Below are 13,254 nucleotides of genomic sequence, written 5' to 3'. Positions count from 1 at the left end.
CTGGAACATACCCACACACTTGAAAACAATCGCAAAAGCTGCTGCACACAAATAATAAACAATGTTCTCTTCAACCCCATCTCCATAAACCAACTCTGAACAAGCATCCAGCACAATTCTGATGCTCTCCCCTCTTAAATCCCCTTGTTTCTCTCCAGGTAAGACACTTGATAACACTGTGACAGCAGACGGTCATGCTTTTTGTACCTGCCTAATAATTCCAGCTGATGCTAAGTGAATTTGACTGATGGTAACTCAAGAGACTGTGGCTGTCACTTTGGCACACTGGGGCACAGAGGCACCAAGAGTGTTTCTGTTTGTCTCACCTCCTCTTTTGCTAATACTATGTAGAATGGCTGTGCAAGAAGGATGCTTAGAGATTAAACAAGATACCTTGATTTCATAAGTGGGGAAATGGAGCCCACACTGTAAGTCACCCATCTAGAAATATATAATCATTCATGCGGTAAGTACCTACTGTGTACAAGATCCTCACAATGCATAGCAACAAAGTTCCACCACTTGGCTGTTTGGCCCACAGTCCCTATTTCAGAAAAATATCCCCTTGGGTTTTTTGATGCCTATGTATGTTTCCTATCTAGAGACGGCCAAATAGAAATATGCCCCAAGTGTAGGGGTTACCAAACTTTCTATCAAGAGCCAGATAGCCGGCTTTGCAGGTCAGATGGTCTCTGTTGAAACTATTTATTGCTGCCATTAAATTGTGAAAGAAGCGATATGCAATAACAGGTGTGATTGTGTTCCTAGAAAATCTTTTTCAAAAGAAAATCTGCACACTGGAATTGGCCCACAGGCTGTAGTTTGCTGACCCCTACCCTGTTGGATTTTATTTGACAATGACCTTTTTGGGCTACAGATCTCCAGTTTGCCATAATCAGATCTTATTTTACCTCAAACCTCCTTTAGATTCATAGAAGTTAAAAAATATATGGATAAAGGCAAAAAAAAAAAAAAAATCACAAAACAAGGAGCTTACAGAGTGACCACTGTAACCAAATATTGGAATTACTCATAAAACACAGGAAGGGAATGAGAATCATAAATAGAACTGTTCCTGACCATCCAAGCAAAGAGGGACAGGAGTTTCCATCTAAGTAACCAAGCACTAAGCCTTCCTCATTGAATATTACCCCTTCCCTCCAACTTAGGGAAGACAGTGTTCCATGAGAGTAGTCAGGGTCCCATCATTCCTTCCCACAGAAGATAACTCTCAACTGTTCCTGCTGGAGGCAGTAAGTCTATTTCTGGGCTGCTTAGCTTGGTTGGCGAGCCAAACGCAGGGCAGACATGTACGGTCAGAGAGAGCACATCTGGTCTTCCCTGAGCCCATTCCCTGGGCAGCGGTGGGTGGGTAGGGAACAGGAGGACCCACCTATACCTATCCTACCTGTTTGTGCCTGCTTTACAGAAAAGGGGTTCTTAAAAGCAGCTCTAGCAATCTGTGAAACCAACAAAGGTCATCGTTTAGGGTGAGAATGCATATCGGTCACATGAGACCATTGGTCAGAATTTGAGAATCCTGGGAGGAAGCTCACAACTAAAAAACAGCATAAGAAACTTGGCTAAAAGAGTTCCCAGGAGGTGGCCCCTCGTGGGACGATGGATCACAGACTCCCGTTTGATGTGACATAAAAAGGAGGTATGACTTGTCAGTACAATCACTTATGCTTGGATCTTCCTGCAAGCGCCTCTCTCCAGCAAGGTACTTCCTGTACACAAGGGTGTCGCGCAAAGGAATCCACGCTGCCTAAAGCCGACCGGCAGAGATGCTTCACGGTGACTTTCAGCATCAGCTGAAGATGACAAATGATCATCTAGCTTCTTCCCTTTTGGGTTTGCTTGTTTTAGTGACAGGTTGTGCCTCTGTGACATTAAACATCTGGATAAAATTTTAGAAGTTGTTCGGTGAACCAGTGATCCAGATGTTTGGTGTCAAAAGGACCAAACAGACGGATGACGGTGTGATTCCCTCTCTCCTCACTTCTCCTCCAAGGATGTGCTGCCTCGAAATAAGCACACTAACCTGGCTGCAGCAGCCCCCTTTGTTCACTTGTTTCTGTAAAAAATAAAAGGAGATTTGGATTCGTTGATCACCGATTGAGAACCACGTTGCGTTATGTCAGCTCCGATTCGGTTGATTTTGCACAGTAAACTTAACGAGGCTATAAAGCATTCAGAGTCAGAGCATCAAATTGAACAACCACGGACCATTACACACCAAAGGAAAATATCTACTAGAACTTCTCATTCCCATTAGATAACAAATAAAAATAATGGGAAAGGGACATATTTCAGTCATTAACCCGCGATTAAACACAACTCAGCTGCTAACGTTCTAGGACAGCCTCAAGCGCCCAAGTCCAATCATTCATCTATTTCTCTTGCTGTAATAAAGCAACAGAAGTGGTCCCTCTGCCCGCTTCCTCGGGCTTCCCTTGCAGTGGCATGTCCCCCGAGGAACTCAGATGTAACACTCCTCACAGACTTTTACGAGCTGTTATCTTTTAAAATGTCCTCAGCTAGGACTGAGATCCTTCAATGCATGATAAAGCTGCCACATTTCAGTGTGGTCCATATTGACACTTTAAACTGTGGCTTTTGCTATATATATTATGGGAAATACATACTTCCTATGTATACATAAAATTTAAAAAACAATTGCAAAGCAAGTCAGCCTTTTCTTTAGGAAATCACCATTACTAGAAATACAGTCTAAGGCTTAAAAGAGGCCCTCGTGTTTAAAAAAAAAAAAATGTTTAGGAGGAGAAGTTCCTCATTTTTGATGACTACAAAAGTCATCAAAATAAATTAGGGTTCAGAATCTAGGAACAATTTTACTGTTTGCTGCATGGTTTAGTATAGCAGTTCTCAAAGGGTGAATTTGTTTTAATTTCCAGTACAGTAAATATGGATAGATTTAACACACATAAACAAAAGCTCTTTGGGGTCTTCAATAATTTTTAAGAGTATAAAGGAACCCTGACACCAAAAGTTTTAGGACCTTGTTTTAGGGTAAGGATTGTACAGTTTGGAGTAAAATGACTTTAAGCTCATTTTGTCTCTTCTGTCTTCCACTTGCTGTGTAACTGTAGCCAAGTTACTTAGCCTCTCTGGTCTTCCATTTTCTATGGATCAGGCTAACCACCCTTACAATTATTAAGCATGTCTTCCTCCCAGAAACATATATAGAAGGAAGGTCAGGATTATGTCTATCTTGTTCATTCCATATTCCCAGAGTCTAGCACAACACATTGGATGATGCATGATAGGGTCTCAATCATAATCATGAACTGACTGACAGGGTGGTTGTGAGTATTAAATAGGATAATATCTGTAAAGTGATGGGTAAGGTACCTGGCACATGGTGAATGTCACAGGTGCTCAATAAATGCCAGATCCTTTTCTTTACCACTAATGCTGCTCTCAGTTGTACTACGCAGGAGAGAAAACTCATGGCTTGTCTATATAAAGTAAACATTTAAGGCATTGGTTCTCAGAGTGAGATCTCCAAACCAACAGAATTGGGATCACCTGGGAAATTGCTAGAAATCAAATTATTTGATTCCTATCCTAGATCCACTTATTTAGAAACTGCAGAGGTGGGGCCCATTACTCTGGGTTTTCACAAGCCCTCCAGAAGATTTTGATTTGTGCTCAAGTTTAAGAACCATGGCTTGAAGACATGCATGGGTTTCTGATTCTCAGAAAAGAATATTTTACACTAGTGACATTTTGGACTTTCATAGCAGAGAGAATGCTCAGTGTATTGTTTATTTCTGGCCCACCTACGGTCTTTTTTGGACAAAGGTAGGAGATATAAAGTCAAATACAATAAATTAATGTCAGTTACTGGCCCTGCAAGATGGAATGATTGATTTTGTATTCTGACTATGTACCTGGGGGCAGTGCTAAACATACCTTGCATTTGAAGTAAAGCTAGAACTATCAGAAACAGAGGAAGTTTTACCTTAGAGAAACCCTAGCATATGCCTTGAGTCATCTTTGGTGGCTGGACATAAAATTTGTGGGTGGGAACAAAGAGAGAGGGAGGGGAGGGAAGGAAGGTAAATGGTTGTGTCAGTAGCTGTGGCAAGCACACATTTTGTAGCTGATTTCTACAATACCTTTATAAACACACTCCTAATTTTCACAACTCCCCTGCAACACAGCAAACCACTACCATTAGTGCAATTAATTACTCATAAGCCTCTAACCTTTGAGAGATGTCACTAGCCAGTAATAGTTGTAATTTGAGTAATTTATAAGCGCCAGCAAGCTTCACAGCTATCCTAGGGCATGGGCACGATCATTATTCTCATTTTATATCTGTAGAAACTGAGCTTCAACAAGTTAAGCAGAACTGGATTCAAATCTGGGAATGCCTGACTCAAAATTTGTGTCCTTCACCAATAAACAATCCTACCTACCAATGTACAACACAGAGTATAGTCTTGCAAATATAATGGAGTATATCTGAGGTGAGGCTTATGATTCAAGGTCAATGCATAAGGTAAAATGCACACATAGTCAAAATCATCCTTGAAAAAAAACCATAAATTTTTCAAGTACAACATATATTGTATTACAGATATTGATACAACTGTGTGCAGTAATATATCTACACAACTTCACACATTAATTTAGATTATATAACATGCAGTAAACAATCAAAATATATTAAGAGTATTTTTAACAAATGAGAAAGGGTATAGAGTAGATTTTGAGTAAGTTAAATGCTTACTTGGCCTTATGCAGGATATTTGCTAAGGGAATGGACATGCACACAGATGACAGAGGGATTGTCCTACATACCGAAAGTATCTAAGGTTTCTGGAGTCATATCAAGATGAGCCACATACAGCTGCTACTCCAAAGAGCTTATAACTGCGAGGGCAGTGGGCACATCCACATATACCCATGTTCCAGTGCAGGTGCCAGAACACAGCCAGGCCAAGAAAGGGTATGAAAAAAGTAATTAACTTCAACTTAGAGGATCTGAACCTAAGAAACAAAGATCACATGAAGCATGGATTTGAGAACAGTGCCCTGGGCTTGGAATTGGGGTCAGGGCTCCTTAGATTTGGCTCTTTCTCCTCCCTAGTTGCTAGTGTTTTGATGTCAACTAAATTTATTTAAAAAAATGGGCCTAATAATATCTAACCCACAGAATATGCACTTTTAGTGATCGTATATGTGTTGGTGCTTATATAATTAAATAATTTTATTTTTTCTGCAAGATAAATGTGTATTATCTGAAATAAGTTAAAGTTAGTTTTTAAAAAGTACTATATGCTCCTTTAAATATTCTCAGGAAGAACAAAGAACAGGGGTGGGAAAGTAAGAAAAACCAACCCTTAGTACACACCTACGGTAGGTCAAGTCCTCTTCTATTACCTTACATAGTTTTAGCCTCATTTTTACAAATGAGGAAACAAGGCACAGAGAGGTTTAATAATTTGATCAAAGCCAAATAGCCATTGAGTGGCAGAGCCAAGTCTGCTTACTTTCAAAGCTTAAGCCCTTATCATAATAAAACTGAACAAACATTTGCCTTTATCAAACTGCATCGCAACCCAGTGATTTCTTGGCACATTTCCTGACTAAGAGTGAGGAAGAAAGAAACAGCCTAGTTCATTCAATCAACCAAAATTTTCTGGGTAATTACCAGGTACTGTTTTGGGTTCAGCTGTAAACAAAACAGAGATAGTCCTGCCCTCATGAGGCACATAGTGGAGAGGAGAGAAAGGTGAGGCATGGGCCAGAGAAGAACATAGGACCAGGACTGAGGAAGCCTCTATCCTTCCTATAACTCGACCACCAGCCAGCTTGCTGGGCCTCTGTTTCCTCACGTAGAAAATGGGAGGGGGTGTGCCTGATTTTATGGGATTGCCCAGCTCTCACATTCTTTGGTTCCATAAGAAGCGTTTACTTTCCTGTCTCTTTAAAATTAAGTCAGGCCAGGAGCTATGATGAGTGTTATTAGCTGTCCCCACAAATCAACTATTTCCACCTTTTTCCTCTTATCATTCCTTTCCTCAAATATGATTCACAATCAACCAAGTCTAGAATTTAAGGGCCACCAAGCAAAAGAGACCATGGTTTCTCAGGAGCTCTGCAGTCTGCCTGGCGAGGTAACATTAACACACGTGATCCAAGGTGCCCATCCCTGGTTTCACATCAGTACAACGTCAGCACAAACATCCTTTCCTTTTCCATTTTTTTTTTTATTTTAGAATATTAGCGGCGGTACAAGCGTTCAGGTTACATATATAGCCTTTGCACGGCCCGAGTCAGAGCTAGCATCCAAGTGCACCCATCCCCCAAGCAGTGCGCACCGCACCCATTAGGTGTGCATTTACCCATCCCCGCCTCCCCCTCCCACCTGCCCGATGGATGTTACTTCCAGATGTGCACATACCAGGTTCTTAAAGACAAAGCAAATGGCTCCTTTATCTCGTACCCTGCATCATTCGTTCATCTCTCTCCTCCTACTGCCGCGGCTTTTAATGTTTTTTTCCCACGAGCCTGTCTGCCCCTCAAATCTGTGACTTCACGGATAAGAACTTCGCATGTATCCCCAGTGCCTACCATAGCTTTTTGGCATAAACACTATGACCAATTATTATTCAACAGATGGATAAATGAGACCCTTCTGCCGAGGGAAAAGGGGTGAGGAGACGGGGAAGAGGCCCAGATAGAAAGGAAAGGATGAAGTTTTGGGAGAACTCCCAAGAGAAAGGACACGGGAACTAGCACTTGCCAACCCATTAAAACGCCAGACACCTTTAAACACTTCGGGTTCACAACCAGCATCGGCCCCATTTTCCAGATGCTAACACTCAGGTAAAGTGATTCCCCCAAAGGCCTGGAGCTTGAAAACTGTACGCCCAAGATTCAAACCAGGTCTTTCCGGATAAGAGTTCTGATAGCAGATCTAAGCGTAAAGAAACAAAGGGCAGTCAGACCCCTCTGAGAAAACCAAATACCTCGTACCTGGGTAATTTCTGGGGTTCCACAAACCCCATCCTTTAAGCCTGCAAGCCCGGCTCACGGTCCCCGGAGGTGGGCTCCGTCGGTGCTCCGGCGCCCTCTAGCGGCTGTCCGTTCTAACGCCAACTCTCTCCAGCCAGTCCTTCCAGACTCACCCTCGGGCTTGCCCCGCCCTGGACCCCTGCCGGCCTAATTTGGTTCCTCTTCTCCCTCTAGGCAAAACAAAATGCCCTACAGAGGTTTGAGATCTCTCGGATAAGGAAGAAGTTCTTTCGGTCGATAATACACCTTAAACCTAAGGATTCTAGGGTTAACCTGAAAGACTGTATTTTCCCCTTTCCCCTGATGTTTCCAAGGAGAAATTTCTCTAGTATTCTAAGTAATAAGAAAAATGAAGTTAGAAGGATTATATTCTGCGCCAGATGTAAAAGCAACATTTAGGAAAGTTTGTCGTTTTTAAATGGAGCTTTAATTTAAAACAGAATAAAGGATTCCCTTGTGTGTTCCTGGAACTGTAAACACTCATAAAATCTCTTTGTTTATTGACTCGATAGTGACATTTAAAATAGGAAGCTAAGACTATGCATGAGCAATTCTTCACAGAACATGCACATTAACAGAGATGGCTGCAGACAATGACTTTGTACAAATTTAATCACATCTATTGGGTAAATATTGCATTGGCTCCAAGAGAAAGCAATGTAATAAGTCCCAAGCCTGCTCCTCCGAACACTCCAATGGAGGTGGGAGCCGACTCCCCCCATCATCTCCAACTCATACTAATAAAGATTATTGACACACATGGCACCAGAGGTTGGCGCCACTACGGTTATTATACCCAGGGAACTTGAGTATCTCATGACAGGAGTGATCAAGAGGGTTATTGAAGGAGTCTCTCGATTTTGAGCAAGTCATCTCTCTGAGAGTTTTAGTTTCTACATCTGTCAAATTAAATAGTTAGAATCAATAGATTATCCTCAAGGTCTCTTGCAGTTCCAAGAGTCATAGATTCAAAGTGATAAAGTTGCTGTTCACAGTTTGGAGAGGAGCCCCTCACAGACCAGTTTCAATGGGCTCCCCCACCCTGTGGAGTGTACTAAAGTCATAGGACTAGAATAAACTTTCCAAAAAAAGGCATCCTTATCGTTTTCTTCTTTTCAAGACTTGCCTTTAGGCCTTCAATATTTACTGAGCTAAAAGCTAGTGGTTCTCAAGAGGCTTCCCAAAGAACTCGGCAGACAAAGGGCTTCCCAGGATGTGCCAATTTAGGGAAAAATATATACTATATATCGTATATATTTACTAGTTCATAGAGCAAACAGAAAGCTCTCACATAACTGAGATTTCTAGTACAAAAAAGACTGAAAGGATATGTAGGTACTACTATGTTTTTATTAAGCAGTCACAGGTTTTAGCAGATATGATTGAGTTTAATGCTAATTAAAGCCTTACTATAGATTGTCTATTTCAAATAGCATAGAAAACATAATGCATCTTACCTTACCCACTTATTGAGCTCAATTTTGGACTTACTATCAACCTTCACATAGATACCTCACCCAATGAATGGGTTTGTAACCCCAACCTAAATTATTTTCATAACATGCTTCCCTCAAAAGAAAGCATTGTAAGATTTTGGAGGACATGCTAAAAAGAATTAAAATATGTACACTGTTCTTTACTATCTACATTCAGTCAGGAGAAAGGCACTTCTATTATTATATGCTGTGAGGTCAGTTTTAATGCACCAAAGAATGGTCTTGAACCATGTGACATTTTAGTTTGAATGCATTTAAAATTTTCTGTCCTGATATTTTGTAACTCCAGTGAACTGGCTACTGTTGCCAAGGAAATATGACTTTGGGTTACTGCATGGATCCACAGGAGTTTTTGCTTTGTTTTAAAATATTAACAAGACAAAAATGGAGAGAACAAATATAGAAAACAAATTTAGCCCTTTTCCTTTCAAAATACATGGAATACAGATCTACTTGTCACATCTCTGATTAAAAAATGCAAAGATTCATGAGAAGTGTTTTTCCCAACTAGTATAGAGATTTGTACTCAGTCAGCCAGTTTGATATCATCAGAGTACTCTTTTCTTTCTTTGTTCTGGATTCACACTCCTCTGAAAGTGTAGGGCATTGATTACACACAACATTGACTGCTTACTTCCCACATGTTACCTCTAAATGGAAAAATTCTTTATTTATGTGGATAAAAGTGGCCATGATGGCCTAGGATGTTATATTTCAGGGAGTTTTCAAAGTGAAGATAGAGGAAGGAATGGTGCAAACCTTATCGATGCAGGCAGTTGAGTTCGAAAAGATTCAAATGCAGATGAGAATAAAGATTCCACCACAAACACATTTTTTTCCTCTGTGATTATTTCTTATAGTCAGTATAAGCTTAATGCTTTCAGTGGTGATAATGGACTTAAATCCCATCTGATGATGAAAAGAATCAAAGCTTTCTTCTATTATTTTGGAATGCTATATAAAATTTCTCTGTAAACAGATAATATCTTTGCTTCCTACTAACTGATATGAGGTAGTTTGAATCAGAAATCTACATGCAGATCAAGAAATACTTTAGAACAAAGACCTTTTAAATAAAACCTCTAAAAGCAGAGTCCCCTCAAGACAAACCAGTAATACAAGCAAAATACCATGCTGCTACTAGAGACCTGGAGATAAACAGGAAGTCTTTGAAAGTCTTTTTTTACAATTAAGAAACAACTCACAAACCTTAGAGCAATTATTTTTAAAGAAATATTTAGAAATTCTAGTAAAGTGGTTATCTAATGCTGGGAAACTCACTATACCCCCTCCGTGCCTGCTGGCTGTCACTCAAATATGCTGGGCCTGTGTCTGAAAGAATAAAAATGAGGCTGATCACTCATAGGAAAGGCATAGGTTTGATGGCCATCGGAGTTTTCACATGATAGCACGTAAGTAAACCTTTGGTTCCATGACAGGCAAGCTCTTCTCACCCAGCCATTCAAAACATCCACTGCTGCTATGGACCAATATATCCTTTTATGTAACACTCACAGGGAATCACCTAGTTCTGATGTGGTTTGAATTTGATCCTGTGAAACCATCAGAATCTTCCTTTCAGAGATAAATGAGAAAATTTTGGCCTTTATTAGTGTGAATTATTAACATAGGTGTCTTAGCTGTATTTTCTGACCCTCCCTCTATTTTTATCTACCCCTCTACCCGTAAGAACCTTTGTCCTACTCTGAGCTCAGAGCCCTGATCTGCTAGGGTGACTTTGTCCCTCTCTCTTTAAAAATGGGCAGGCAAATAAAAAATGAGTTCAACCTAGAAGCAGCAGCTCAGTAAGGGAAATGAAAATATCAGAAGTTACCTAATCACAGTCACAGCCATGCTGAGCTCTGTCTTATCTTCTGGTTAATAAAAAGAAATGAGACTTTTCTAAACTTGAAGGGCATCAAATAAAATAAAGATATTTGCTCTGGCTTGCCCCTAGGCTTTTGGAAGGACACGCCAAGCGGTTTAACCAGTGTATACTAACTACAAAACATTGGCATAAATTCAAAACACCTATGTTCCAGGAAAGTTTGGGGAATCTTATTTTGTTTGGGTTTTTTTTTTTTTTTTTTAGTTTGTTTTGATATACAGCAAAAAATAAAACAAAAACACCTTTTAGAATAGAAATTGTTAAAAAGGGAGTAGAAGAGAGGAGTGGGGAGAAAAGAATACTTTATTTGAAGTTAAAATCGTTCTGAGTTTGTTTTTGGTTTTGCTTTTCTTTTCCTTTCTTTTTTTCTTTTTCTTTCTTTCTTTCTTTTTTTTTTTTTTTTAAGTAAGAGCAGGGTTTAGATTCAGTTTAAGGAGAACATGTTAAAGTACCTTGGACAGCTCAAAAGTGCTGTTCAGGAAACAGAAAACCAATTGAGCCAAGAAAAAACAGAACAGTGCTTTTAAAATCCCTGGCAAAGCAGCAAGAGGATGAACAGTTGATTTTACACAGTTTGGAACACAGAGTGTAAAGGTGCTGAGGTACCTCTTTCCAAAAGGCACTGAGATCCCACGGAAACGAAGCGGGGCGGTTCTCTCATATTTCTCTTGCAAACTTTTCCCAGGGCACTCTCCCTTCCCCAGCCCACCCCCACTACTCATCTTCCCTCCCTGCACCTCCCAAATCCACGCGTTAAGCCCTTCATAAGTTCGTGCCCCGGGCATCATCTCTGCAGCCTGTGATTTTTCCTGGAGCCTGGCAAGTTCTGGAACTGGAAGCCAGTCCTGCAAGGCCACCCGGGGGCGTGGTCAGATCGGGACGGTAGAATGGGAAATGGAGGCTTAAAGCCCACCTACTTCAAGAGGAAGGAGGACTGCGTTTTTCTAAGAGTATTCATCAGGGTCAGCCTGCTCCCCACCGAATGGTAATCAACACTCCCTTGACTTGGCACGGGCCACCTCCTAATTGCCTCCCCTCGATTCAGTCCTAGCAATGCTTGCTTGTCGGTGCTCTTTAATCAGCTGTGGCTTGGCTTTCAGTGACCCCTCCGGTCCGGGGCCCCCCTCCCGTGCCCCTTTCCCTCCGGCTGCTTTATTTAACAGAGTAAGAAGCGCCGAGGGACTCAACTGAATCAAGGCACTTGCAAGCCTATTGATTAGTTTTAAGCCAGAGAGCCCTGGACGCAACTAAGTATCACTGGAACCTCATTGTAAGGAGGGTGGGACAGAAGGTTGAAAGGCTGAATCCAACCACAGCTAGTCAAGCCATCGGATACCACTACAATGTCCCACAGCTTTCTCGCTGTCAGAGAGAAAGCTACAACTTCGGCAAGGACTCTTTTCCCCTCCCCCTCCCCGATTTCTAAAACAGTAACCCAACCCCACCCCCGCTTCAGGGCTTCCCTGACCTGTCCCTCATCCCATACGCTGTGGTCCCCTTCCTCGGTCTTCCTCCCCACTCTAGTCTCCACACCCCACCTGGGCGAGCTGGGCTGATGTCAGAAGGCGAGATGTATGGGATGAGTTCCTTTAGATTAAAGACAATGCTCGCAGCTGCTTCTTGAGACAACAGCAGCAATGATAAACAGGCAAATCTGAGCGAAAACCCGTGCATCTCAAAAGTTGGTCTTGCTACGCAGCAGCCCCGACAGACTTTGCAATCATAGCGCCCCAAGAACGCAGGAATACAGAGTTAGCGTTTACTTACCTGGGTGTGCCAAGCTCGAAGAGTAGAAAGAGAATTCAGCCCGGGACGAGGTCTGTCCCGCCCCCAGGATGCAAAATCCGGCTTTGGAGTGAAGGTGGTTGGTGTTGTAGTTGTGTAGTGGTGTAAAGGTGGGGGGAGGTCGGACTGCCCTCCCACCTCGTCCTCTGAGGCCAGTTTAGCAACAGAGGACGGAAAAGATGCTGGGAGGAGAGTTTGGTCTCTCCGGAAACCCTGGCTCCATTCTTGGTGATGGGGGTGGGGGAAGAGGGTGAAAATGTTGGGGATGGCAGGTCGGCTGCCAGTTAACTCAGAGAGTAAAGAGAAGGACACTGGGGAAAGAGGGGGGGAGTGCAGAGGAGAGCGGGAGGGAGGAAAGGAGGAAGGAGGAGAAGCGGACAAGAGCGGGCGGTGGGGAGATGGCAGCTTCTCACAGAGAGATTTCCACCTTCTGACGAAACCATGCGCCCAGCAACCGGGCGAGATACTAGTTCAGAAAGCTCCGCGCGAGCGCCCCCTGGGGGGTTCCGGCGGATCCGAGCATCGCCCCGGGAACGCGAGTCCACGCCCCGCCCTGCACTCGGCGGCGGCGCTCGCCACGGTCCTGCCGCGCCCACAGTCCGAGCCTCCTGCTCACCTTTGGTGCTCCCGCTGCACTCTGGGGACGCTCGATTCAGTTCTCCAAGCGCTTGGTCCCCATCTCCACTCCAGGGTAAAGTAGTAATATCGGGGAGTGGGGAGAATGGGAGTTATACTTTTTTTTTTTTTTTTTTTTTTTGCACACATTCAAGAAAACTTCTTGGATGAATTCGCTACCGTCACCAGAAACGGTGAAAGTATTGCTAAGTTCTGTATCCTCAGTGTCTGCAACAGTGCCTGGTACATGGCCGGAGCCCGGTAATTTTTTTAATTTATTTTTTTAGTAAATAAATGCATGAGTAAATGAACGGACAAAGAGTCTTTTCTTTATCTCATAATGTCTTCCTGAGTAGATCCACCTCCCAAATAAGATAAGGAAATGCTTAGAGAGTGCTTATGTTTAAAAATCGACAT

General features: G+C 42.3%; 1 protein-coding gene across 5 annotated transcripts in view; it reads right to left on the bottom strand.

Moving 5' to 3' along the window:
* Positions 1 to 13,254, bottom strand: part of CPNE4 (copine 4) — a 434,637-nt gene that overhangs the window by 417,374 nt on the left and 4,009 nt on the right. For 2 of the 5 annotated variants that reach the window (XM_069473243.1, XM_069473245.1), the window contains exon 1: positions 12,205 to 12,657. The exons of the other annotated variants lie outside the window; for them this stretch is intronic. The gene's annotated coding sequence lies outside the window, so the exon portion shown is untranslated. Of the gene's footprint in view, positions 1 to 12,204; positions 12,658 to 13,254 lie in introns of those variants that run through there. 5 annotated transcript variants of the gene reach the window in all.

Source organism: Eulemur rufifrons, chromosome 7 (genome assembly GCF_041146395.1).
Source record: "Eulemur rufifrons isolate Redbay chromosome 7, OSU_ERuf_1, whole genome shotgun sequence".
NCBI lineage: Eukaryota > Metazoa > Chordata > Mammalia > Primates > Lemuridae > Eulemur > Eulemur rufifrons.
Note: the sequence above shows the minus strand (reverse complement) of the source record. Positions and strands in the feature narration are given on the sequence as shown.